Raw genomic sequence first — 27,505 nt, 5'->3', positions numbered from 1 at the left:
TTAGAAGGTCTGAATGATGGACTGCAGTATTTTCTGGCTTCTCGTGATTTCAAGAATTGCCAGGCCCTTGTAGATCGCGCTATCATCTTGGAGCACAAGAGAAACAGGATCGAGCGCAAGCGTAAAATGGATCGTCCAGGTCAGTCGAGCAGCAACACCAAGCCCCGTTATGACTCGTCTCAGTCAGGATCTATGAATCGTTCTGGTCAATAGTACAACCAGCCCAAAACATAGTCTACAAATCAGAACTCATCCAGAAATGCAGGACAGTACCCGCGCTCCAATTTTCAGGCGCCCCGCACTTCAAATCAGACCTCTCAAAGGAACAACAATGCCGATAACAACACTCAAGTTTCAACCAAAGGCAAACCTTGTTTCCATTGTGAACTAGAAGGACATTTTGCCTATCAGTGTCCTCAGAAGTGTCAAAGTCAACCACCCGCCCAAGGTTAAAACCAACAGTAGAACCACAATGGGAATCAACCCCAGAATCATGCGAAGCAGAATGTTGCTAGAGGCCATGTGAACCAGGTGGCAGTTAATGAAGCTCAAGATGCAACTGATGTCATGATTGGTATGTTTCTCATCAACTCCAACCCCGCTATAGTATTATTTGATTCTGGAGCATCACATTCATTTATATCAACCAAGTATGTGGCAAGATACACTCTACCTATAACTCTTATGAAGCATAGAATGGTTGTTAGCTCCCCAAGTAGAGAAATGAAAGCAAGGCATGTATGCCCTAACCTTAGTATTAAAATAAGGGGGTAGAATTTCTGGCAAACCTTATCATTTTAGAATCAGAAGGAATAGATGTCATTCTAGGAATGGATTGGTTAGGCAAATTCAATGGAATCATTGACTGTGTGAGAAAAGCTGTTCACCTGACTTCTAAAGAAGGAAATGAAGTGGAATATGTTGCAGAAGTACCACCAGCAATCAAAGGAACAATCAATCAAGCTGATGGAACCCCAATTGAGAGCATTCCAGTTATTTGTGAATATCCGGATGTTTTTTTAGAAGATTTTCCAGGTATGCCACCTGACCGTGATATCGAGTTTGTTATAGAACTAGTACCTGGTACGGCTCCTATATCTAAAAGGCCGTATAGAATGGCTGCTAATCAGCTAGTGAAACTTAAGGAATAATTGCAAGAGTTGTTAGACAAAGGTTATATCCGACCTAGTTCATCACCATGGGGTGCACCAGTAATATTCGTACCCAAAAAGGATAGTACCCAAAGGATGTGTATAGATTGTAGAGCCTTGAATGAGGTGACCATCAAGAATAAATACCCTCTTTCTAGGATTGATGACTTGTTTAATCAGCTTAGAGGTGCGTGTGTATTCTCCAAGATCGATATTCACTTAGGTTATCATCAGTTGAAGATTCGAGCATCCGACATTCCTAAGACCTCTTTCATCACCTGTTATGGATTATATGAGTATACGGTCATATCTTTCGGATTGACCAATGCCCCTGCCTACTTCATGTATTTGATGAATAAGGTATTCACGGAGTATTTGGATAAGTTTGTGGTAGTCTTTATAGACGACATCCTAGTTTTCTCAAAGAATGAAGAGGAACACTTAGAACATCGGAGATTGGTTCTACAGAGACTTAGAGACAATCAGTTGTTTGCTAAGCTGAGCAAATGTGAGTTTTGGTTAGGGCAAGTTTCTTTCCTCGGTCATGTCATTGGGAGAAAAGGCAGGCTTCTGATTTCAATGACGGTATTGAATGCAAAGAAACATGTTCCAAAAAAATGCAAAGCAACAAGTTCTTGAAAGAAAAAGCAAAGTAACATGCATAAAGAACAGATGAAGCTAAAAATGGATTCAACCAACAAAAACTGCTTGGCACATAGATATGGATAAAAAAAAATCAAAATTAACTCATCATGCCTCCAAATCTCATCTCAATGAGCCTTTGCTTTGCAATTTCACACATCGGATTGGACAAAATAGTAAGTGAAAAAAATGGAGATCTAAGAGTGGGCCATGGTTCACTTAAACAAACTAGATTTCTTAAACAAACTAGATCTAAGAGTGGACAAAATAGCAAATGAAGAGGTGCTTCAATTTTCAGTATCATGATGAACCAACAAAATGATCTCTTCAGCATCTGGAGTTCCATTTCTCAGTTGTTATCATATCGGATCTCTACTTAGTTAACGATAAAAAATAACATTTTAACATGATAAATGCTAAAAAAACACAAAGTAAAACATAGATATGAAATGTATCATTATTACCTCTAAGTCTCTATCAACTTGTGTTCTATCCTTCACGCTACTATAGAGTTGTGATTGCAAAATGAATGGTTGCATCACAACATGCAAGTGAAGGGAAAATAGGATGTAACTTTGTAAAGAAATGAAACACATTAAACAAAAGAAAACAATGAAAGACGTAGCAAACACTGAATAAAAAAATTACAATATAATTTTATGATGAAGCTCTGTAGTTCACAATGCACCCTCCCATTTACACGTGACCATTTTATTGGGCTGTCTTACAAAATCTGTCCATTGATGAAAATCATTTTCAACTTTAAGTTGTATACACAAAAAAAAAATTCTTAAACTTATTGGTCTCCTATTTTAATCTCACAGGAAAACACAAAATCTTAGAGAAAATTACTCATCTTCATACCATCTGATGTGTCGAATAATTTAGCTATTATGTTTTTCCTACAAAATTGGAACTTCTATCTAGAATTGTATAAATCTTGAAAACAAGGAATTGCATTAAAACAAAAACAGAACTGCAACTTGAAGTCATGGAACTCTAGTTTAGTTTTAGTGTGTTCTATTATGATTATTTCAGGGAAAACCCTACACAGAGGATGGCCAGCAATGGACAACACGTGATATTGGTCTTGCTCACAGCTCTTATCCACAACATCACTTAGTATGCATATTTAGCATGTAAACTGGTAAAATTAAAAGCATCAAATATTGGCTACCCCCATCAAACGAATCTAGACCAAGTTGGAGCCAACCAAAGGACATTCAAACATTTTTCGATGAAAGGCAACCATACATCTAAATGAAAAGGAAAATAAATATTAGCTTTGTAGCTTACATGGTTCTATCATCAGCGACTACAATATAAACCTATCTAAGTTGAGGATCGCTCCAATCAAGTTCAAAATTTGCTCTGTATCGGTGCACTAAAAGACAATGGAAGCAATTTTCCGCAAACTCAACAAGCATGGAATTAAGATCACCAGGAAGAGGCAAGCACACATGCGCAATAGAGCGTACCTAAGAACTAAAACTCAAGATCGTTGGGGCTCTGATGGGGGCGGAGAAGGCTGTGATGGGCTCAGCGGGGCTCCGACGGGGGCGGAGAGGACTCGGGGGTGACGACGGTCATGGGCTCGGCGGTGACGATGACAGGCTCGTCGGTGACGACGACGACGGGCTCGGTGGAGGGCGACGGCGACAGCGAACCCTAGCGCGCGCAAGCAAAAAGACTTTGGCAAAATGAGAGTGCACACGCGCGGAACTAGCTAGGGTTATATACATACAAGTCATAGGTAACGGGTGATAAATGTCACCCCTCACCTATGAGTATCACCCCTCCATTTTTCATGTAGTGTACACTCAACAGTACCACGTGATGTATGTGAAATAATGGAATAAATGTTGTCATGTACTCAGCAGCTCCATGACTCTCGCATGTGGCTGAGTCTCTTGGCACAGGACGCAAAGAGAATATGAAAAACATAGTCACCTTCACTATCAGGTGACCGCATGGCCTAATGGATAAGGCGCTCGCCTCCGGAGCGGGAGAAGTGATCGTGATCCATTGTGATCGCATATCATTTTTTTCCTTTTTCATCTCCTTGTTTTTTTTTTATGTTTTCCCACTAATTGAACGTTTTTCTTCCTCTCTTTTCTTTGACTTGTGCTGAGCTAAGTTTCCTATACACAGATTTTAAATCTTATCATAAATAGTTATTGGTTCTGTCTCTACAGAAGTATCTATGATATCGACTTTATTATAGACGGTTATAACTTCATCTGTAACAGAGATATACACAAATAGATTTTTTTTTTAAAAACTATTTGTGAGGAGTAAGGGTCATAAACAGATTTAAAATTGGTCTATGAAGAATAAGAGTCACATATGTTTTGTTGTTGAAACTCGTATGTATAAAATATCACAGATGCTTTTTTTTTATAAAACCATATATGACTCTGTCCCCTTAGAAACTATTTTGCTTTGTGGCTACGGTCATAATATGTCATATACACTTCATGATTGACAAATTTGTTCACAACACAACAGCGCAAGCATTAATATTTATATATAACACATTGACGCATTATTCAGAACATCAAGCACATGCATTTACATATCACAAAGGTTAAGAATATCACACATATATACATCACATATTGTTGAGAACACATAAACCTACCTAACTATATACAATCCCTAGATATACACATTTTGCTTCCAGAAAGACGAGATGCTTGACATCATTAACGCCATCTTCTAGAAGAATGAGATGACTGACATCATTAGATACGTCGTCTTACAGAATGACGAGATGATCAACATCATTAGTCGATACCATTTTACAGAAAGATGAAATGATTAACATCAACTTAGCCTCATGCGTTCAGCATAATGTCAACTCAAGAATCATCTTCAACGAGCATCTCGCTATCATCCAGATCAGTCTCCATCCTGGCTAACTCAGTTATGTACTAGAACCAAACTGCATTACTGTCAAACCTCCAGCTATGGTTGTAGCATCTAGGCCCCTAAGAAAAAGGTAAGGGTTTCGGTGATTAATGACAACCATATCATTGTGACTAATATTTCAGCTTTTAAGAAACAAAGAAAGACTTAATTGTCAATGGTGATCTTACACTCTTGCCCATTAAAAGAGTTATGTGATGATCAAAGGACCGAAATGTGAAGGATAAGGATCTTCTAGATCTAAGTGTCACAAGGAGATGAAGGACACTTAGAGTAGTATATGTTTTTTTTATTCTTAGTCTTTTGACCGTACTATAAAGAGGGGTTAAGAGTTGTAGCTTGACTTAGGAGAGTCTAGACATAGTCGATGCACACTTGTGACTTTCCATTACTAAGTTAACCTCAGAAAATCATTGGTTCCGAATCTCGAAGGTAGAACTCAAAATTGCTTTGAAATAGATAAAATCAGCAAAATTTCAGTTCACCGGATGATCCTCTGATGTCAAAGTGAGTTCGCCGGAGTAAACTCCTAAGAGTTCTGACTTGAAAAATTGTTGAAGACCACGCCGGATAGTCCGGCGTTCGATAGGTGAAATCACCGGATAAATAGAAAGCCATGAAGTCCAGAACTAATTTTATACACCGGATAGTCCGGCGTAGCAAAATATGATCACCGGATGAATTTTTACAGAGAGGTTGTAAACTATCATCTGGCCCACTTCAATCCACCGGATGATCCGCTGTAGGCCAGGACTAATCACCGGAGTTTTAACGGCTAATGGAACAGTTAACGGCTATTTTGTCAGATGTATTAGCACTGGATATTCCGGTGTGAAGCATGTTATTCACACCGAACCTTCCGGCGTTAAGAAAAAGTTCTGGGTTGTTAGGTAACGGCTAATTTTCGATCCTTAGCCTATAAATACCCACCCATTTGGACCTCTCTTGCTCTCTTGCGACCCTGTAGCAGCTTATACACTTGGTGTGTCATTTAGAAGCAAGAGAGAGAGTACTTGTGTCAATTCTAAGTTCTTAGTTGAGGATTAAGGACTTCCTTGAGTGCTTGAAGAGTAACAAGTGTGCATCTAGCTGTTGTCTAGGCTTGGTCTTTGTCAAGTGAAGCTTGAGGCTTGTTACTCTTGGTGGTTGGCAACACCTAGACGGTCTTGGTGATAGAAGGACTTCTCGGTGAGCTCTTGGAGGAATTATAGGAGCCCCGGGAAAAGAAGGTGTACTTGGTTTGATACCCGCCAATCCGGAGATGGAGAAGGGGTAATCAAGAGGGAGCACTTGAGCCTTGGTGACTCAAGGGGGAGCGACATCCTTGGTGGATGCTCCAACGAGGACTAGGGGGAAGTGCAAACTTCTCGAAACCTCGGGAAAAAATCGGTGTTGTCTTCTCCAACTATTTACTTTCTTGCATCTTATTTTGAGCTTTGTTATTATTGCAAGTTCTTTTTAAGAATTATCTCTCTTGGTTAATTTTTGCTTGGTTAGTCATCTTGTGCTAGTTAAATTCCTTAGTTGCATTTCTTTTAAGTTTTATTTGGTCAAGCGTTAAAAGTTTTATTTAATATCCCAATTCACACCCCCCCTCTTGGGCTATTCGATCCTTTCAATGGTTAAGTAAGATTACACGTCTAAACTGGTCTTGTAATTCACAAAAATGCCTCTATTGTGATGAACAAAAATAGAGAAATTTCTATTTACAATAACGGAAAGTAAAACACTATTCATAGCAAAAACATGATCCACGAAGGAGCTCTTCAAAATAGCAAAGAACACGAAGTCCACACGACCGAAATAGACGCCAAGCATCCGCAGCGTGGAAGCATGCATAGGGATAACCCCATCCTACCAGCGACGGATATTAATAAACTAAGCCATTGCAGATCTACGATGAAAACACCATATTACCCTCAACTACACAGATCGAAGAAAACCCTAAGAAACCTTAGCAAACCCGCGATAGGAACCCTACGATACTCACCTTAGTTGCATGAAGGGGATTCGGCATCCAGATTTCACTCTTTCGACGCGAGAAAACTCCAGATTTGTGAGTGGAAGATGAACACTTGGATGACAATGAGTAGAGCAAGAAAATGAACACTCCTTATCGCTTTATATTGAGAGGAGACAACCGGGTTGTGTGGGGGAAGCGAAAGAGCCTAGAGAGATGAACAGATTGTGTGTGTGGGAAGACAAAAGAGGCAAGGGAGATGAGCGGTCAAATTTAAAATAGTACCTGAGCTTTTAAGTACATATGAGTTTTCAAAAAATCCATCTGTATCCATCATACAGACACAAACTAATTTTACAAGAAGCCATATGTGATAATATCATAGATGGGTTTTTCTAGACGTCGTATGTGTCTGTAGGATAGTAACAAACGGATTTGTAAAGATCATATGTGACTTCAGACACATCTAGATGACGGTTTTGTTATAGACACGTCTGTCTCAGCAATCGTCTAAGAGTATTTTGTTAGTAACAAGTCTAAAAATCTATCTGTAACACTTCATCTACTTTTATTGATTCTACAGTAGTACTTCCGCTCCCTTCTTCGTATGCCACTTCTCTCCCCTCTCCCCACCCATCATCCCACCACCCACCCGTCTCCTCTTCGGTCCGGTGAGTTCGCCGATACAATTCTCAATACATGTCAGCATGCATCAGTTGATGTGAAGGCTTAGCTTCAACATTTCATGATCCGTACATGCAGAGTGGTTAAATGAGTTTAGACTCCATGCAATTTCTTGACACTCATTTTAATTTACTGCCTCGGTCTATTGAATCTTTCATACTAAGTGCATTGACCGGCACCAGCATGAGATATATATAGATATAATACTGAAAATTCAACAAAGGCAAGGGAACAGCTATACTAGAAACATCCATGTCAATGACAAATAAAACGCACGTACTCCTCCATATGCGAAGACAAAACATGCATATACCCTGGCCCCTTTTTCCCTTTACCCATCTTGATGACCTTGTAAAAAAACGAGAACCAAACCTAGGAGAATGTTCGTTCTATCTATCTAAACTATAAAAGCACGAGTTTGACAGATCCAAAATATCTTGACCATCCAACCCCTAGATCAAGCGGCTAACGTTGCTCCAATATTACATCCCATCAAACACCAAACACGGTTTATATAGAAACTCATCCTCTCTAACCCTGCTCTCATAAATCACGCCTCCTTCGTTTCCTTTCCCCCACCAGACACTACGTCCCCACCAACACCCATCTCCCCATATCCCTTGCTCCTCCCACGCTGCCTTCCTTCTGTTGTCTCCCCTTCCCATCATTAGCATTATCTCACCTCAGTACGCCACCCCTCCCCATCCATGTCGCCCCTCCTCCCCACCCCACCCTCCCTCACAGTCACAGTAACTCTTGGGGGTCAAACCCGCCGCACCATGGCATCCCATTCCCGTCCCCCGCGCCACCGTCTTCCCCTGCATCCGCGTTCATGCCATACCCAATTTCGCTCCTAATGCGGCACGAAAATGGGGCATCCAAGTTCAGCGGAGGATGCATGGGGTGGGTGAGCTCGAAGACTGGCGTTGTCGATCGATGGTGGTGGGTGGCAGCAACTCGTGCAAGGTGACATGGCACGAATGGTAGCTACGAGTCTACAAACTTGGCACATGTGGCAAAAGTCATGGATGCAGTGACGCCCATGCCTACTCCTTGGCCACGGCAGTGGCTTCGTCCCTTGTGGTGCTCGTCCCGGCCACCATCGCTTCCTACCCCAAGGTTCCGTTTTCCAGCAAAGCCGCTGTGGGCGATGCCATGTGATCTATCTACCTCAGCGAGTACATGGACAACAAGATGCCTGAGTGCAGGTACAGGTTCCACATCTCATGCCTCGACGCCTGGCTGTGGTGGGTGTGTTGTGCCCTGTGTTGCGCTTAAATCTCGCCATCGGTCCTGACCTCCACGCTTGTAGGCCAAGGATGCACACCCGTTCTTGTATATTCAAAATAAATGGTTCTATGTGATTCAATACTTAGTCAGATTATTGATTTGATACATTACACGTACACGCTTACAAATTTTGTCTCCCATTATAATATTTTTTATTTTACATTTTACACATTTGCTATTGCTAGTAATAAAAAATCACCTAGTTCTCCCAGGTTTGGATCTCATTTTTTTACAAGGTCAAGATGGAAAGCCGGGCGTCGTCGTCTTCTTCCCCATCCTCAGTGGCACCTTCTTCTCGTCCCTCAATAGCTAATGAACGGATAGTAGTAAATATTTTAATACAGTTGGATTTTTATAACCAATTGGGACCACCTTTTAGAACTGATTAGATTTATGTTTTTTTAAGTAGTGATTGGCAATATCACTTTGCTTGACTTGACTTTGGTACATATCACCATGGTGTCGTCGCTTGTACTTGGTCAAGACGATAAAAGCTGAATCCACTACTATATAAAGTGGTTTTACTATCGATTCTAAAGTGATTTTTATTGTCGATATCAAAGCTGGCAGAAGGTAACGGGTAATGATATTCACTATCGTCTTAGGGACCGATAATGAAGCGGGTTATTACTGCCGGCTGAAATTTTCAACCGGCAATAATAGTCGGTTCCCGATTCAACATTTTTAAGCCAAAAAAAGAAAAAAATATTTTTTTCACGACATGAGGTACCTAACTAGTCATGACCCGAATTAATGACCTCATGACCTCAGAAGCTCCGTGTTGTGACCTCTGTAACTATCTCACCTCTCATTCGTTCTTTGAGTATAATAGCAAAATCAATCATTTTGAACTCTTCTGATCAAACATTTGAACAACTATTTGGACATCTAAATAATCTTAACTGAAAAAATTATCAACTATAAAATTATAGATCTCGAGGTTCTACAGTGTTTATATAAAATTTGTCTCCATATATCCGACTTCATATGAAAAAAGTTTGTATCTAATTCGTGTAGTGTTCAGTAAAACAGTTATAACTTTTACATATGGAGTCCGATTTTGATGTTCGACCTCCACTTTCGAAGTTAACGAGAAGGTGTATTCAAAAAAACATATTTGTCTTTAGACAGGTACCTTTCTTGACCACTAAAAAAAGACACAGAAAACTCTAGACAAGATCTCTGAAATTTTTTGGTGAATACACATTATGAATATTAGTGAATTTATGAGTAAATTTCTCGGACCCACCAATACTTGATTAAATTAGTACATCACATCGAAGAATATTAGCGATTTTCTCTGATTTTTGAGAATTTATTTAAGACATTAAAAATTACTATAAATTATAAAAATACGTTTCTTTGAGAATTTTAATTAAATATTAGTTTAAACTTTTTTTATTAAACTAATTAAAATAAATTACTAGCGAGCTCTAATTTACTCATAAAAAAAATTTAACATGAGTACGTACACATGAGCACGGCTGATAGTGCTCTTACTCAGCCGTGCTCGTGCTCGTTCAGCACTAGTACTTGTGGCCAGCTGTGCTCGTGCTCGTTCGTGCACGTACACAGGAAGATCGGAAGTTCATGCTCGTTTGTGTATGTATGCTTAAAATAAAAAAGCGATTAACTATAAAATTGTAGGTTCTTAAGGGCTATAATTTTTATAAAAATTATGAATTTTTTAAGATAAATTATTATTCATTATCACTGCTAGTTCGTTATATGAACCGACAATGAGACACACTATCACTATTGGTTCGTAGCTACAACCAGTAGTGATTAATCAAGTTTCACTACCAGTTTAAGATTAGAACCGATATGAATAGTCAATATCAATATTGGTTCTTTTTAGATCAACTTTTAATATCGGTTATTGATACGAACCGACAGTGATATTTTATTATTACATCGGTAGTGATGTGGCGGTGTATATAGAGGTTTTTTTATAGTGATCGATGCTAGCCCTTTTATATAACATATATTAACTACCTTTAGTTTCCAGCAACTTTCATCTAGCGGATTTTCTCGGCATTGCATTTGATTTGCGCGATTTATAATGTCAACAAGAAGAGAGTTGTATCTATCCGTCGACCACAATCCAATATTCAATTATGTAGTGTCGATCGTATGCAGCGACCACAATCTATTCACAATATAGTTTAAATGCCCACCGATGGTTCGATGATAAGAGAGCGACACTGCCTAAAGGCTCTGTTACAATTAATGTACGATGTACTCGTCAGTTTTAAGGGAAATGGATGATTTTTATGTGTCCCTTACATCACTCGATAAGACTTTGTTCATACGAGGCAAGTGGTACTTCTCAACATTTTGTACCAATTAGTAAATGTTTGATACCTACAACATATGTCACAGTAAATTGCTGCGATGGATATCATGTCAAAACAATATCTAACTCGTTTGTTTAGAACAAATTATATTTAACTCTTGAGTTTGTAGTAGCAGTTTTGTCTCTTTTAAAATTTCCTAGTGGCCGTATTACAATACTTTTTAAGTATAAGTCGGATACGCACACACTTACACTATACTCAAGTTCACACACCTAAGTGGCTGAAATATACGTTTTGACCACTAAATATACTCACGTGTATATGTATTATTACTCTCATAATTTAATTATGTGAAATAATGGAATAAATGTTGTCATGTACTCAGCAGCTCCATGACTCTCGCATGTGGCTGAGTCGCTTGGCACAGGACGCAAAGAGAATATGAAAAACATAGTCACCTTCACTATCAGGTGACCGCATGGCCTAATGGATAAGGCGCTCGCCTCCGGAGCGAGAGAAGTGTTCGTGATCCATTGTGGTCGCATATCATTTTTTTTTCCTTTTTCATCTCCTGATTTTTTTTTATGTTTTCCCACTAATTGAACGTTTTTCTTCCTCTCTTTTCTTCGACTTGTGCGGAGCTAAGTTTCCTACACACAGATTTTAAATTTTATCATAGATAGTTACTGGTTCTATCTCTACAGAAGTGTTTGTGATATCGACTTTATTATAGACGATTATAACTTCATCTATAACAAAGATATACACAAACGATTTTTTTAAAAAAAAATCATTTGTGAATAGTAAGGATCATAAACGGATTTAAAATCGGTCTATGAAGAATAAGAGTCACATACGTTTTGTTGTTGAAACTCATATATATAAAATATCACAAATAGTTTTTTTTTTTTATAAAACCATATATGACTCTGTCCCCTTAGAAGCCATTTTGCTTTGTGGCTATGATCATAATATGCCATATACACTTCATGATTCACAAATTTATTCAGAACACAACAACGCAAGCATTAATATTTATATATAACATATTGACACATTATTCAGAACATGAGCACATGCATTTACATATCACAAAGGTTAAGAATATCACACATATACACATCACATATTGTTGAGAACACGTAAACCCTACCTAGCTATATATAATCCCTAGATATACACATTTTGCTTCCAGAAAGACGAGATGCTTGACATCATTAACGTTGTCTTCTAGAAGAATGAGATGACAGACATCATTGGAGACGTCGTCTTACATAAGGACGAGATGATCAACATCATTAGTCGATACCATTTTACAGAAAGATGAAATGATTAACATCAACTTAGCCTCATGCGTTCAGCACAATGTCAACTCAAGAATCATCTGCAACGAGCATCTGCTATCATCCATATCAGTCTCCATCCTAGCTATCTCAGTTATGTACCAGAACCAAACTGTATTACAGTCAAACCTCCAGCTATGGTTAAGTAAGAAATACACGTCTAAACTAATCTTGTAATTCACAAAAATGCCTCTATTGTGATGAACAAAAATAGAGAAATTTCTATTTGAATGAACGGAAAGTAAAACACTATTCATAGCAAAAACATAATCCACGAAGGAGCTCTTCAAAATAGCAAAGAACACAAAGTCCACACGACCGAAATAGACGCCAAGCATCCGCACCGTGGAAGCATGCATAGGGATAACCCCATCCTACCAGCGACAGATAGTAATAAACTAAGCTATTACAGATCTACGATGAAAACACCATATTACCCTCAACTACACAAATCGAAGGAAACCCTAAAAAACCTTAGAAAACCCACGATAGGAACCCTACGATACTCACCTTAGTTGCATGAAGGGGATTCGGCATCCAGATTTCACTCTTTCGATGCGAGAAATTCCAGATTTGTGAGTGGAAGATGAACACTTGGATGACAATGAGTAGAGCAAGGAAATGAACACTCCTTATCGCTTTATATTGAGGGGAGACAACCGGGTTGTGTGGGGGAAGCGAAAGAACATGGAGAGATGAACAAATTATGTATGTGGGAAAACAAAAGAGGCAAGGAAGATAAGCGGTCAAATTTAAAATAGTACATGAGCTTTTAAGTACATATGAGTTTTCAAAAAATTCATATGTATCCATCATACAGATACAAACTGATTTTACAAGAAGCTATATGTGATAATATCACAGACGGATTTTTCTAGACGTCGTATGTGTCTGTAGGATAGTAACAAACGGATTTGTAAAAATTATATGTGACTTCAGACATATTTAGATGGCGGTTTTGTTATAGACACGTCTGTCTCAATAACCGTCTAAGAGTATTTTGTTAGTAATAAGTCAAATCTATCTGTAACACTTTATCTATTTTTATTGATTCTGCAGTAGTACTTCCTCTCTCTTCTTCGTATGCCACTTCTCTCCCTCCCCACCCATCATCCCGCCACCCACCCGTCTCCTCTTCGGTCCGGTGAGTTCGCCGATACAATTCTCAATACATGTCAGCATGCATCAGTTGATGTGAAGGCTTAGCTTCAACATTTCATGATCCGTACATGCAGAGTGGCTAAATGAGTTTAGACTCCATGCAATTTCTTAACACTCATTTTAATTTACTGCCTCGGTCTATTGAATCTTTCATACTGCGTGCATTGGCCGGCACAAGCATGAGATATATAGATAGATATAGTACTGAAAATTCAACAAAGGCAAGGGAACAGCTATACTAGAAACATCCATGTCAATGACAAATAAAACGCACGTACTCCATCTGCGAAGATAAAACATGCATATACCCTGGCCGCTTTTTCTCTTTTCCCATTTTGATGACCTTGTAACAAAAGGAGATCCAAACCTAAGAGAATCTTATATTTTATATCTAAACTATAAAAGCACGAATTTGACAGTCCAAAATATCTTAGCCATCCAACCCTTAGATCAAGTGACTAACATTACTCCAATGTTACATCCCATCAAACACCAAACATGATTTATATAGAAACTCATCCTCTCTAGCCTCGCTCTCATAAATCACACCTCCTTCGTTTCCTTTCCCCCCACCAGACGTTGCGTCCCCACCAACACCCATCTCCCCATATCCCTTGGTCCTCCCACGCCGCCTTCCTTCTGTTGTCTCCCCTTCCCGTCACCAGCATTGTCTCACCTCACTACACCACCCCTCCCCACACGTGTCGCCCCTCCTCCCCGCACCACCCTGCCTCACAGTCACAGTAACTCTTTGGGGTCAAGCCCGCCGCACCATGCCATCCCATTCTCGTCCCCCACGCCACCGTCTTTCCCTGCATCCGTGTTCATGCCATACCCAATTCCGCTCCTGATGCAGCACAAAAATGGGGCATCCAAGTTCAGTGGAGGATGCATGGGGCGGGCGAGCTCGAAGACCGGCATTGTCGATCGATGGTGGTGGGTGGCAGCAACTCGTGCAGGGTGACATGACATGAATGGTAGCTACAAGTTTGCAAACTCGGCACATGCGGCAAAAGTCATGGATGCAGTGACACCCATGCCTACTCCTTAGCCACGGCAGCGGCTTCATCCCTTGCGATGCTCATCCCGGCCACCATCGCTTCCTACCCCAAGGTTCTGTTTTCCAGCAAGGCCGCTGTGGGCGATGCCATGTGATATATCTACCTCAGCGAGTACATGGACAAGAAGATGCTTGAGTGCAGGTACAGGTTCCACATCTCGTGCCTCGACGCCTGGCTGTGGCGGGTGCATTGTGCCCTGTGTTGCGCTTAAATCTCGCCATCGGTCCCGACCTCCACACGTGTAGGCCAAGGATGCGCACCCGTTCTTATATATTCAAAATAAATGGTTCTATGTGATTCAATACTCGATCAGATTATTGATTTGATACATTACACGTACACGCTTACAAATTTTGTCTCCCATTATAATATTTTTTATTTTTACATGTTACACATTTGCTGTTGCTAGTAATAAAAAATCACCTAGTTCTCCCAGGTTTGGATCTCGTTTTTTTACAGGGTCAAGATGGAAAGCCGGGCATCGTCGCCTCCTCCCCATCCTCAGTGGCACCTCCTTCTCATTCCTCAATAGCTAATGAACGGATAGTAGTACAAATATTAATACAGTTGGATTTTTATTACTAATTGAGACCACCTTTTAGAACTGATTAGATTTATGTTTTTTTAAGGAGTGATTGGCAATATCACTTTGCTTGATTTGACTTTAGTACGCGATGGGATCCCGTGCAGTCGTAACTTGTCCGATTCTCGGCCGTCCATTTTTGTGATGAATGTAGATGGATCGCTACAGTACCAACTGATACAGTAATTTTCAGCACAGTATTCCGCGCGAGCCTCACCCGTCTGCTTCGCATCCGACGGCCGCTAGTGTGACTGCTTAAGTTGCAGTCACACTAGCGACTGCACAGGAACCTGGTCCCTTTGGTACATATCACCATGGAGTCGTCGCTTGTACTTGGTCTAAGATGATAAAAGCTGAATCCACTACCATATAAAGTGGTGTCACTGTCGATTATAAAAGTGATTTTTATTATTGATTTTAGAGCTGGCAGTAGGTAATGGGTAACGATAGTCACTATCGACTAAAGGATTGACAGTGAAGCGGGTTACCAGCAGTGATAGTCGGTTTCCGATTCAACATTTTTAAAGAAAAAAAGAAAAAAAATATTTTTTTTCACGACATGAGGCACCTAACTAGTCATGACTTGAACTTATGACCTCAGAAGCTCCGCTCATGTAACCTATGTAACCATCTCACCTCTCATTCATTCTTGAGTATAATAGCAAAATCAATCATTTTGAACTCTTCTGATCGAACGTTTGAACAGCTATTTGGATATCTAAATAATCTTAACTGAAAAAGTTATCAACTATAAAATTATAGATCTCGACGAGTTCTACAATATTTATATAAAGTTTATCTCCATATACCTGACTTCGTATGAAGAAAATTTATGTCTAATTCATACAGTGTTCAGTAAAACAGTCATAATTTTTGCATATGGAGTCCGATTTTGATGTTCAACCTCTATTTTTGAAGTTAACGAGAATGCGCATTCGAAAAAAATACTTATCTTTAGACCTGTACCTTTCTTGACCACTAAAAAATACTCAAAAAACCCTAGACAAGACCTCTAAAGTTTTTTTAATACATGTTATGAATATTAGTGAATTTGTGATTAAATTTCACAGACCCACCAATACTTGAGTAAATTAGTACATCACATGAGAAGAATATTAGTGATTTTCTCTGATTTTTAGAAATTTATTTAAGCATTAAAAATTGCTATAAGTTATAAAAGTATGTTTCTTTGTAGAATTTTAATTAAATATTAGTTTAAATTTTTTTATCAAACTGATTAAAATAAATTGCTAGTGAGCTTATAAAAAATATTTAGAATTTTTAGAATATGAACACACTTAACACGAGTATGCACACATGAGCACAGCTGATCGTGCTCTTACTCAGCCGCTCTCGTACTTGTGGCCATACACAGGAAGACCAGAAGTTCATGCTAGTTGTGTATCTATATGGTTTAAAATAAAAAAAATAATTAATTATAAAATTATAGATCTTTAAGAGCTATAATTTTTATATAAAATTTGTTGTAATTGAACTTCGTAAGAAAAAAGTTATGAATTTTTTAAAATAAATTATTATCCATTATCACTGCTAGTTCGTAACACGAACCGATAGTAAGATACACTATCACTACCGATTTGTAGCTACAAACAGCAGTAATTAGTCAAGTTTCACTGTCAGTTTAAGATTAGAACCGATAATAATAGTCAATATCAATATCAGTTTTTTTTAGATCAATTTTTAATATCAGTCTTGGATACGAACCGACATTGATACATCATCATTACTGTTTTATAAGAAATCAGTAGTGATATAAAGGTCGTTTTATAGTGATCGATGCTAGTCCTTTTATAGTAACATATATTAGCTATCTTTAGTTTCCAGCAACTTTCATCGAGCGGATTTTATCGGCATTGCATTTGATTTGCGTGATTTATAATGTCAAGAAAAAAGAGACATTACTATATAACACCATATATGTAGCGTCCTATCAGTATCAGTTTGACAGTAATTGACACTGAAGACGTATCAGTGCCGGTTCTTAAACTCCCGCACGCGAACAACAACTGAGGAGATAGGTTCTTATGGCTAGAAACGATAGCGACTGTATCAGTGTCGATTCTAAACACGAACCGGTACTAATATATCAGTGCTGATTCTAGCCATGAACCAGCACTGATATTATCAGTGTTGGTTATAGCTACAAACTGCCACTGATAATTGTTACTATCATAATTTATCTTAAAATATTCATAACTTTTTCACATAAAGTCGAATGGGGAAAAATTTTATATAGAAATTATAATTCTTGATGAGATCTACAACGTTGTAGTTGAAAACTTTTTAATTTGAGGTCATTTAAATACCCAAATAATTATAATAAAGTTGCAGCAGTTGTCAATGATAGCTCATATTAAAAAATTCATAACTTTTTCACACGAAGTCGGATGGGGAAAAACTTTATATAAAAATTGTAGCTCTCGACGAGATCTACAACTTTATAGTTGATCACTTTTTATTTGAGATCATTTAGATATCCAAAGAGCTATTCAAATGTTCGATCAAAAGATGTCAAAAAGATTTATTTTACTATTATACTCATAAACAGACGATAGCTGAGATGTTTAGATGGATCATACATACGTATAGGCTGTGAAGTCTTGAGTTTGAGTCTTTGTTGCTATATGCGAGTGAATATCACGTGACTTTGCGAATATTCGGCGTGGTCGGGTGGGCAGCCTTTGAGCGGATGTCTCTGGTCATGAAAAAAAAAATTAAAACTTTTTTCGTCCGAAAAATATTGAATCGAGACCGACTATCAGTATCGATTCCATACCCGACACCAATAATATGTGACTACCAGTATCGAGTAATAAGTGTCGGTTTAAAAATCGTCACTGATGATGATTTTGAATCGGTACTAATGATGATTTTAAACCAGTATTGATGAAGTGTTTTGATGCGGTAAGAGTGTACCTATGCGTCGATCACAATCCATTATTCAATTTTGTAGTGTCGATCGTATGCAGCAACCACAATCCATTCACAATATAGTTTCAATGCCCACCGATGGTTCGATGATAAGAGAGCGACACTGCCTAAAGGCTCTGTTACAATGTACGATGTACTTGTCAGTTTTAAGGCAAGTGGAAGATTTTTATGTGTCCCTTACATCACTCGATAAGACTTTGTTCATACAAGGCTAGTGGTACTTCTCAACATTTTGTACCAATTAGCAAATGTTTGATACCAACAACATATGTCACAGTAAATTGCTGCGATGGATATCATGTCAAAACAATATCTAGCTCTTTTTTTAGAACAAATTATATTTAACTCTTGAGTTTGTAGTAGCAATTTTGTCTCTTTTAAAATTTCTTAGTGGCCGTATTACGGTACTATTTTTGAAGTATAAGTCATATACGTACACATACTTATATTACACTTACGTTCACATACATCTAAACGGGAGAGACACGTGTTTTTGACCACTAAACATATTTACGTGTGTATGTAGTATTACTTTGAAATTTAATTCAAAAAATATGAACACCCATATCAAATTTAAAACTCAAACTCCAATAAGCAGGTTCCACGAAGACCCTAACCAAATCAGTTCGTATATAATAGTACCATTGACTCTTCTTTGAGAGACGTCTCCTGAATGCATGACCTCAGCAACCTCAACAACTATGATGACCTCACGCCCTTCCAGCAAACCACGAGGATCCCTATTTGACCAATAGTGGTAAAAATGAAATGAAATTCTAGCATCCAACAAAATGATTAGAAAAGAAGATAACCCAGTAAATAACGGGAGTGTCTAATTCCAAATTACCGAAATATCGTTACTTTTCAGCCACTTTTTTCAACCATTAAATCATCAACCAACGACGGCTTCCATTATATTTGCAATGTCAAACCATGTATGTAGTTGTGGATTTATGTCATCGAGAGATAATAAAAGTTTTCAAGCGATCAAAAAATTAGCAAAACTGTTAAATAATTGGTGTACGTTACCTTCAAAGTGGTTGCTACCTATGTAACAAGGCATGCACTCTCAACTTGGAGCGAAGGCCAATTAACAAGCCGCTTGCTGAAGTCTTGTCCTTGTGTGCATCTTTAAATAGCATCCAACTCGCGCGTGTGTGTGAGTGGGAGAGAGAGATGACCATGGGATGCAGGAGCAGGAGCAGGAGCAGCAGCAGCAACCATGGGCAGCTCGTGTGGTTGCTCCTGCTCGCGTGCTCATGGGTTGCAGCTGCTCAAGCTCAGCAAACACCAAGAACCGATCCGATTGAAGGTACGTGTCCACGTACATGTTATATGGTAAGGGCGTAGATGCCATACACATGCAACAGGATCATAGGTGATAAGGGCGCTTGGAAAGCCGAGACGAGGGATTTCAATTTTATTCTATAGTTTTTCGTTCACTAGCAAAAAGGTCGAAATTTACAGAATTTTATCGAAATTTTGATTACTTTTCGTCCTATGCTTCGTGGGTCCTATATATTGGTAAATGAAAATATCAGAATTAGATATTCATTTCTCTCCAAAATTTCTAAAATTAAAAATATTTCATCAAAATTTTAATAAAATTTTAATCCCTGGCCAAGGCCACGCGTCTTATGTACGTTGAGATTTCACATGAAACAGCTTCATTCATATATATATATACTATAAAAATTAGTGAAATTCCTAGCATTTCAAACGCCAAGGTGATAAATAGCTTTTAAACTTGGGTTGGAGCGGAGAGTTTGATTCGGTGACTTCGATTCTTGGCGTAGACATGTAAAAAAATCTGTTTTTTTTTTTGTTTGCGCTTTTTTTTCTTTTTGCTTTATTCATGCATGCTCAGCTATGTGTTGTCTGTACGTGCAGTGGCGGCGCTGAACACGATCCTGGGGCGATGGGGCCGGCGCGCGTCGCCGGCGTGGAACATCAGCGGCGAGCCATGCAGCGGCGTCGCCGTCGACACCACCGAGGTCGACAACAACCCCAACATCAACCCGGCCATCAAGTGCGACTGCTCCTTCAACGTCTCCACCGTCTGCCACATCACCAAGCTGTACGTTCCTGTTCCTTCCTGCTCTGCTCGCCATCTCTCCCTGTAACCCAAACCACCAACGGTTGCAGCTCTGGTGCACACCAGGTGCTCGGCGCAATGCCTGACAGGGGCTTGCGGTGCGTGAGCGGCGCTGTTCGAGATCAAGTGCTGTTTTTGTTTCTTTGTTCTTGAGAAGAAGATTAAAATTATGTTGATTTGACTCTGGAAGCGGTCAAGCTTACCCGTTTAGTTCAGCAGAGCATGTGCAATTGCACAGTTTTCATTTTACCCAATGAGGAATTTTTCTGACATGTGTTCCTGCATGCAGGAAAGTGTATGCCTTGAACGTTGTCGGTCAGATACCCGCGGAGTTGCAGAATCTCACCTATCTAAATAACCTGTATGGCATCTGACTCTTATCTATTCTGTTTTGGATATGAATGTTGTATAAATAAATCATTGCCAACAACTGTTAAGCAGCAGATCAATATCCTGCCGTAATATAAATTCAGCTCCATGTTTTGAATGCTCGATTTACCTGGCCAAAATCAGTAATAGACTAATAGCGGTCATAAGATCTACAAAAATTTTGTTTTTGGCTAATTGGCATGATGGTTTTGATGTCGTTTCAGGGACCTGAGGCAAAATTATTTGACAGGTCCCCTGCCATCATTTATTGGAAAATTTACTGCCATGCAGTACTTGTAAGAGATAAATTCCATGTATTAGATTTGTGTACATCCACCGGTTGGTGTTTTCTCTTGACTATCTTTTCTAAAAAAATATTACAAGGTCTGTGGCAATCAATCCACTATCAGGACCACTTCCAAAGGAGCTTGGGAATCTTACAAATCTCATCTCATTGTAAGATATATCTTCTTGTTGCTTATTTGAGCAACTAAGTTCACATACAACTCACTCATCTTTCATGGCTGCTCAATCATTGACTACAGTTTAGTAATACGGCAATAATAAATATTAAGAATGTCAGTGTTATTTCTCTATTCATATGGAGTTTCATATGTTCACATAAGTTCCAAAAAGTGACTCTTGTGGATCAGATGCCTCATTAAGGTAAAAATCTTGTCTCTTTTCTGCTAAGAGCAGCACATGCATGTGTAATCTCATTCTGAACTATTTACTTTTTCTTTCAGGGGCATTAGCTCGAACAATTTTACCGGCGCACTTCCTTCTGAACTGGGCAACTTGGCCAAACTGGAGCAACTGTAAAATGCATCTTTAGAACTGCCAAACATCACTTTTTAAAGAACTTCAATTTTTGGCAACAATCTTTGCATAGTTCAACTTGATGATTATTGCAATGTTTCAATTGCAGGTACTTTACTAGCTCTGGCTTCAGCGGTCCATTCCCTTCGACGTTCTCAAAGCTTAAGAACTTGAAGATCCTGTATGCTCATTACCACAGCTACAATTGTTATGTTCGATGTAATATCACAGCTTAATTTAATAGATTTTCTTGTGCTTTCAGGTGGGCATCCGACAACGATTTCACAGGCAAAATACCTGATTTTATCGGGAGGTTGACTAAGTTGCAAGATCTGTAAGATTAATTATCATTTGCTTCACAATATATTCTTTGGTAGAAAGTTTTCCTAACCAGGAAATTGTGTAATCTAAGTTTTCTACATATGTTTTTTCCATATTGGTTAGCACAAGAACGCTTTTCACTTGTCACTCATAACAGAAATGCAACATATTTCCATGTGGTCAAATGAAACTGGTTGACAAAACATCCTGAATGTAGAGCTTACTTTTTGTCATGTTCAGATGATAAATGAACTTTGCATCACCCTGCTTAATAGGGGTTAAAATTATGAACTTGTAGGAGGTTCCAAGGAAATTCTTTTCAAGGCCCAATCCCAGCAAGTCTGTCCAATCTAACCAATTTGACAAGCTTGTAAGTACTTTGTTCTTTGATGCCACTGTTTCATTGATGGCTGAGAAAGTCAAGCTTGTCATGGAAACTGATATGTTGCATATTCTCATGTGCAGACGGATTGGTGATCTCGTAAATGGAAGCTCTTCATTGGGCTTTATCAGTAACCTGACATCATTGAACGTCCTGTACGTCACATGCTTTTTCATATTGAACACAGAGTTTTATATCTTGGCAAAGTAGTAAGGTACTGACTACTGAGATCGAATATCTTTCTACAGAATATTGAGGAACTGCAGGATATCTGATAATCTTGCAACAGTAAATTTTTCTAATCTTGCAGGATTAACCTTACTGTAAGTATTTCATTTTATTTTAAAAAGTTCAGTGTGATTCTGTTCAAGTAATATTTATGTCTTATGGCACAGGGACTTGAGTTTTAACAACATCACAGGCCAAATTCCTCAATCCATCCTGAATCTGGAAAAGCTTGGGTTCTTGTAAGGAATTCTTTGTGGAGATTATTTCCATGATACAGAGATCTGTTAAGCTGATGCTTGTCTGTTTTATCACTGTGAACTTTACCAAATTCAGGTTTCTTGGGAATAATAGCCTTTCAGGGAGCCTGCCTGATGAAAAAAGCCCTTCACTAAACAATTTGTATGTCAGGCAATTTGACAGTGCAATATCAGACAAGTTGTTTTTAAGTATTAAAATGATGTACCCATTTAATCTGTAGTAATGTTTAGATTGTTTGCAGAGATTTTTCGTACAACCAGCTCTCGGGTAGCTTTCCTTCTTGGGCTACCCAGAACAACAATTTGCAATTGTAAGTTGAAAGTTCTGAAATTTGTCGTGCGAAGGAAAAAGTATTGTATGCTCAAGATTGTACCTATATGTTCATTGACAAATTAAATATTTTGTTTTGTACAAGGAATTTGGTGGCAAACAACTTTGTTCTTGGTCGCAACAACAGGTACTTATGAAATTTAGTCATACCTTCCAAGAGTTTATTTTTAATAGACTTTCTTGTAACTTCTAATTTTCAATCAATTATGTGCACAGCATTTTATCTTCAGGACTAAACTGTCTGCAGCAAGATATTCCTTGTTTCCGTGGTTCTCCAGAATGTATATTTTTCACTCCTTACCGTCTATAGCAGTTGACATAATCTCAGCAGTTTCAGTAAGCTTACAGTTCTGTACTTCTTAACTGCAGATTTTTCCGTTGCGGTAGACTGTGGCAGTAATAGATCTATGAGGGGCTCAGACAATACTTTTTACGATATTGATCCTACAAATATTGGAGCTGCATCATATTATGTTACCGGTCAAACAAGATGGGGTGTTAGCAATGTAGGAAAATTCAACGAGGCGCCAAATGGAAGCTACATAATTTACAGTTCCGACCAGTTTCAGAATGCACTGGATTCAGAATTGTTTCAGACTGCAAGAATGTCACCATCATCTCTGAGGTACTATGGCATTGGACTTGAGAATGGAAATTACACTGTCGAGCTTCAGTTTGCAGAGTTTGCTTATCCAGACACGCAGACTTGGCAAAGCACAGGAAGGAGAGTTTTCGACATATATGTCCAGGTACATATCAGGTGCGTTTTACAGTAATTTGCTCAGAAATTTTGCTGTTTTTTAACCGGAAGATTTCTGTCTGCTTGGCATCTGTATAGGGTGATCTGAAAGAAAAGAACTTCGATGTGAGGAAGACGGCTGGTGGAAAATCTTATACTGCAGTGTATAACAGATACAATGCAACTGTGTCCAAAAACTTCCTTGAGATCCATCTCTTCTGGGCTGGCAAGGGAACCTGTTGCATTCCTACTCAAGGATACTACGGACCGATGATTTCTGCATTTAGCGTGACACCAAGTACGGCCTCAATCTATGAATAGATAAGCTTCAAATGTTCCTAAAAATAGCATCAAGGATTTTACTCACTTGTAATATATGAAACCTCCCTTTTCAGATTTTACTCCTACTGTGCGAAACGGTGTTCCCAAAAAGAAAAGTAAAGCAGGTGCAATTGCAGGAATTGTGATTGGTGCTTCAGTATTAGGACTAGCAGCCCTAGCTGGAATCTTTATGTTGGTGCAAAAGAGAAGAAGAGTTGCACTGCAACAAGAAGGTATTTGTATAGTAATAATTCATACATCAAATCTTAAAATTGACTGATACTGATTCTCTCTCATGTGAAATGAAATTAAAAAAAAAACAGAGCTTTACAACATGGTCGGAAGACCAAATGTCTTCAGTAACGCTGAACTGAAGTTAGCTACAGACAATTTCAGTCCTCAAAACATTCTTGGAGAAGGCGGATATGGGCCAGTTTATAAGGTGAGGTAGTTTCCCACAGTTTACTCCTAGGAAAGCGTAACTAATTTTTTTTTTAACTTTGTACAAAACACAACTTTCTAGCAAACTAGACATCATACTACATATACATTTTATTTACTTTAAGAATTCTATTTTTGTAGGGTAAGCTACCCGATGGAAGGGTAATAGCTGTGAAGCAACTTTCTCAAACATCTCATCAAGGGAAAAGGCAGTTTGTGACAGAAGTGGCAACAATTTCTGCCGTGCAACACCGGAATCTTTGTGAAGCTGTATGGTTGCTGCATTGACAGTAACACCCACCTACTGGTCTATGAGTACCTCGAGAACCGAAGCCTCGATCAAGCACTCTTCAGTGAGCTCACTTCTGCTCATTACCCGCACCAATCAACTTATCTCAATTCTCAAGGCTTTGTCTCTGAATGTACAGGGGACAGTAGCTTGAGCCTGGACTGGCCAACGCGCTTCGAGATCATTTTAGGCATCGCAAGAGGCCTAACTTATCTTCATGAAGAGTCCAGTGTGCGCATCGTGCACAGGGACATCAAAGCCAGCAATGTCCTACTCGACGCTGACCTCACCCCCAAGATCTCTGATTTTGGGCTCGCCAAGCTCTATGATGAGAAGAAGACTCATGTCAGTAGCAAAATAGCGGGCACATTGTAAGTGCATTTCACCATTACGCGTCTTATGAGTATAGCTTTGAATCCTAATCTGATTGCATCTGGATGAACCTTTGTCAAGTGGCTATCTGGCTCCTGAATATGCAATGAGAGGCCATCTAACTGAAAAGGCCGACGTTTTTGCATTTGGGGTGGTCGCACTGGAGACTGTCGCCGGCCGGTCAAACACCGAAAATACCCTGGAGGAAGACAAGATCTATCTCTTTGAGTGGGTAAGCTGATCAAATATCCTTAAGTCCAAAAAACTACATCAGTTCATTCCTGTCAAGCTACTGATCACTGAAACATTCTGCTCCTATGTTGTACAGGTCTGGGAGCTGTATGAAAGGGACCATGCACTTGGCATCTTGGATCCAAGGCTTGAAGAATTCGACAGTGAGGAGGCCTTAAGAGTCATCCACGTCGCACTCCTCTGCACGCAGGGCTCACCTCACCAGCGGCCACCGATGTCTAGGGTCGTGGCGATGCTCACTGGAGACATTGAAGTGACTGAGGTGGTGACGAAGCCAAGCTACATCACTGAGTGGCAGCTCAGGGGTGGCAATACCAGCTACGTTACCACCGACTACTCTGGCGATACAACCGGTGAGTTCAGTCTGCAGAGGGAGACCATTGCGCCTCTAACTCCACCACCGGCGATCACTGGAGTTAGCGACGGGGGAAGGTGATTGCAGGCTGCTACTGGTTTTAATATGAACTGTGAATCATCGTGCATAATTGGATGTTCATGTGAAATGTGGCAGGCAAAATGATACGCTAGATTTCTTTCTTTTTTCCCTTTTGGGGAGGTGTATGCTAGTATTTGTTTGATTCATAAAGCGTTATACGCTGAGAGTATTCTCAGGTTGATAATGCAGTGTTCTTTTCATATGATGGCGAGCTGTGTGCTATTGTTAGTATTGTATGATTGATGGGACGCATTTACATGCTTATGTACATATTTAGCAACATCTTATTGATATATTGACTTGAGCTACCTTCTGTTCCACTAAAACCAATATTCAGGTACTCTTCACATACCTGAAGCCCTGGTCTGATGAATTTATTCATTTATATCGTTCTGATGTTGCCAAGTTTCATGTTCAGACCAACACTATTTTCGAGTTGTCACTAATAAATAGTTTTAACTAACGGAAAAACTAAATCGAGAGGTCTCTCAATTTTGCTTAACACGAGAGCCCCATCGAGCACGCTCCAATCAGCATCGGACCACTCTTTGATGCTATGGCGACGGCGGTGGCACATTTCCAGTTAGGGTTCGGGTTTCTGGGGAAGAAATCTCTCCCCTCCAACTATAGAAGCCAGGAGGGAGGCTGGCCCTCGGCGTTGGGTGGCACCAGGTGGCACGGTGGCAAGGCACTGCCGGCGCCTGAGGCGGGCTGGTCGGGTGTGGATAGTGGTCTACGGGGACGAGGAACCAGACCAGCTGCAATTCGACAGGGAAGATGATAGGGAACGGTCGTTTTTTTAATATTTCTTAAATTGAGAAATTGCAAAAATAGACGTTTATTTTCAAAAATGGCACATCTAGAATACTGTCACCTATTAGAAAGAGCAACAGGTCACCCTACAGGTTTAAAAATAAAAAAATGATGTGTTCTAATACTCTCAAAATTAAAAATACTATCTAAATAGTCAAAAAAAAATCTGAAAAAATGTATTTTGCAAAGGATGTTATGATCTAGGTCTACAAAAAAATTCAGAACTTAATGAAGAAAAGATCTATCTCCTTGTAATTTTTCAAAACAGGCGACAGTAGTCTAGATGTGCGATTTTTCAACCTATCAATCTCAACCGTTTGATCATCAATTAATTCTTCATCTCCATCCAAACTTAAGGAAATGTTTAATGAGATTGCCAATCCAAAAGTTTTAGACCCTAACTCTAATGTTACAAATTATTATAGGGTAAAAAATAAGAATCGCTAATAAAATATTAAAATTAAGAATTGCTGGGATCTTCTCACAAGGAGAGATCCCTCCAAAAATATGGGTATGCTGCTTCATGATGGTATTTTTTTAGACGAATGAATAGTTTGCTTTGTGCTCACCATGCACACTACTAGAGAAATAATTTGTACAGACGGTTCGAAAAAGTGAACCGTCTGTACTAAAGAGTCTTTATAAATCAGATTTGTACATACGAGTTTTGAATCGCCTGTACAAATGATTAGTATAGATAGTTCCAAATTAGAACCATCTGTACTATATTTTCTAAAGCTAAAAAATCAAAAAACTAATTTTCCTACCCACACCTGCCCCCTAATGTTATTATGTAGACACGGTCGCAAGCCACGTAACTTTTCATACAAAATAACACACATGCATTTTCCGGGAGTCGAACCCACAATCTCTAACCTCTCGTGAAGCTTTCTTTGTCTCTTCTTGTGTCTTGCGACCAACTAGATTGACTACTTTGCAGAACTCCACCTTTATCAATATATCATTCTTCATCAAAATCCGTAATTCA

General features: G+C 39.1%; 1 pseudogene; it reads left to right on the top strand.

Moving 5' to 3' along the window:
* The first annotated feature begins 19,202 nt into the window (after nucleotides 1-19,202).
* LOC133898743 (probable LRR receptor-like serine/threonine-protein kinase At1g56130) lies at nucleotides 19,203-26,012 on the top strand (annotated as a pseudogene).
* Nucleotides 26,013-27,505: the final 1,493 nt, after the last annotated feature.

This window comes from Phragmites australis, chromosome 18 (genome assembly GCF_958298935.1).
Source record: "Phragmites australis chromosome 18, lpPhrAust1.1, whole genome shotgun sequence".
Taxonomy (NCBI): Eukaryota; Viridiplantae; Streptophyta; class Magnoliopsida; order Poales; family Poaceae; genus Phragmites; species Phragmites australis.
Note: the sequence above shows the minus strand (reverse complement) of the source record. Positions and strands in the feature narration are given on the sequence as shown.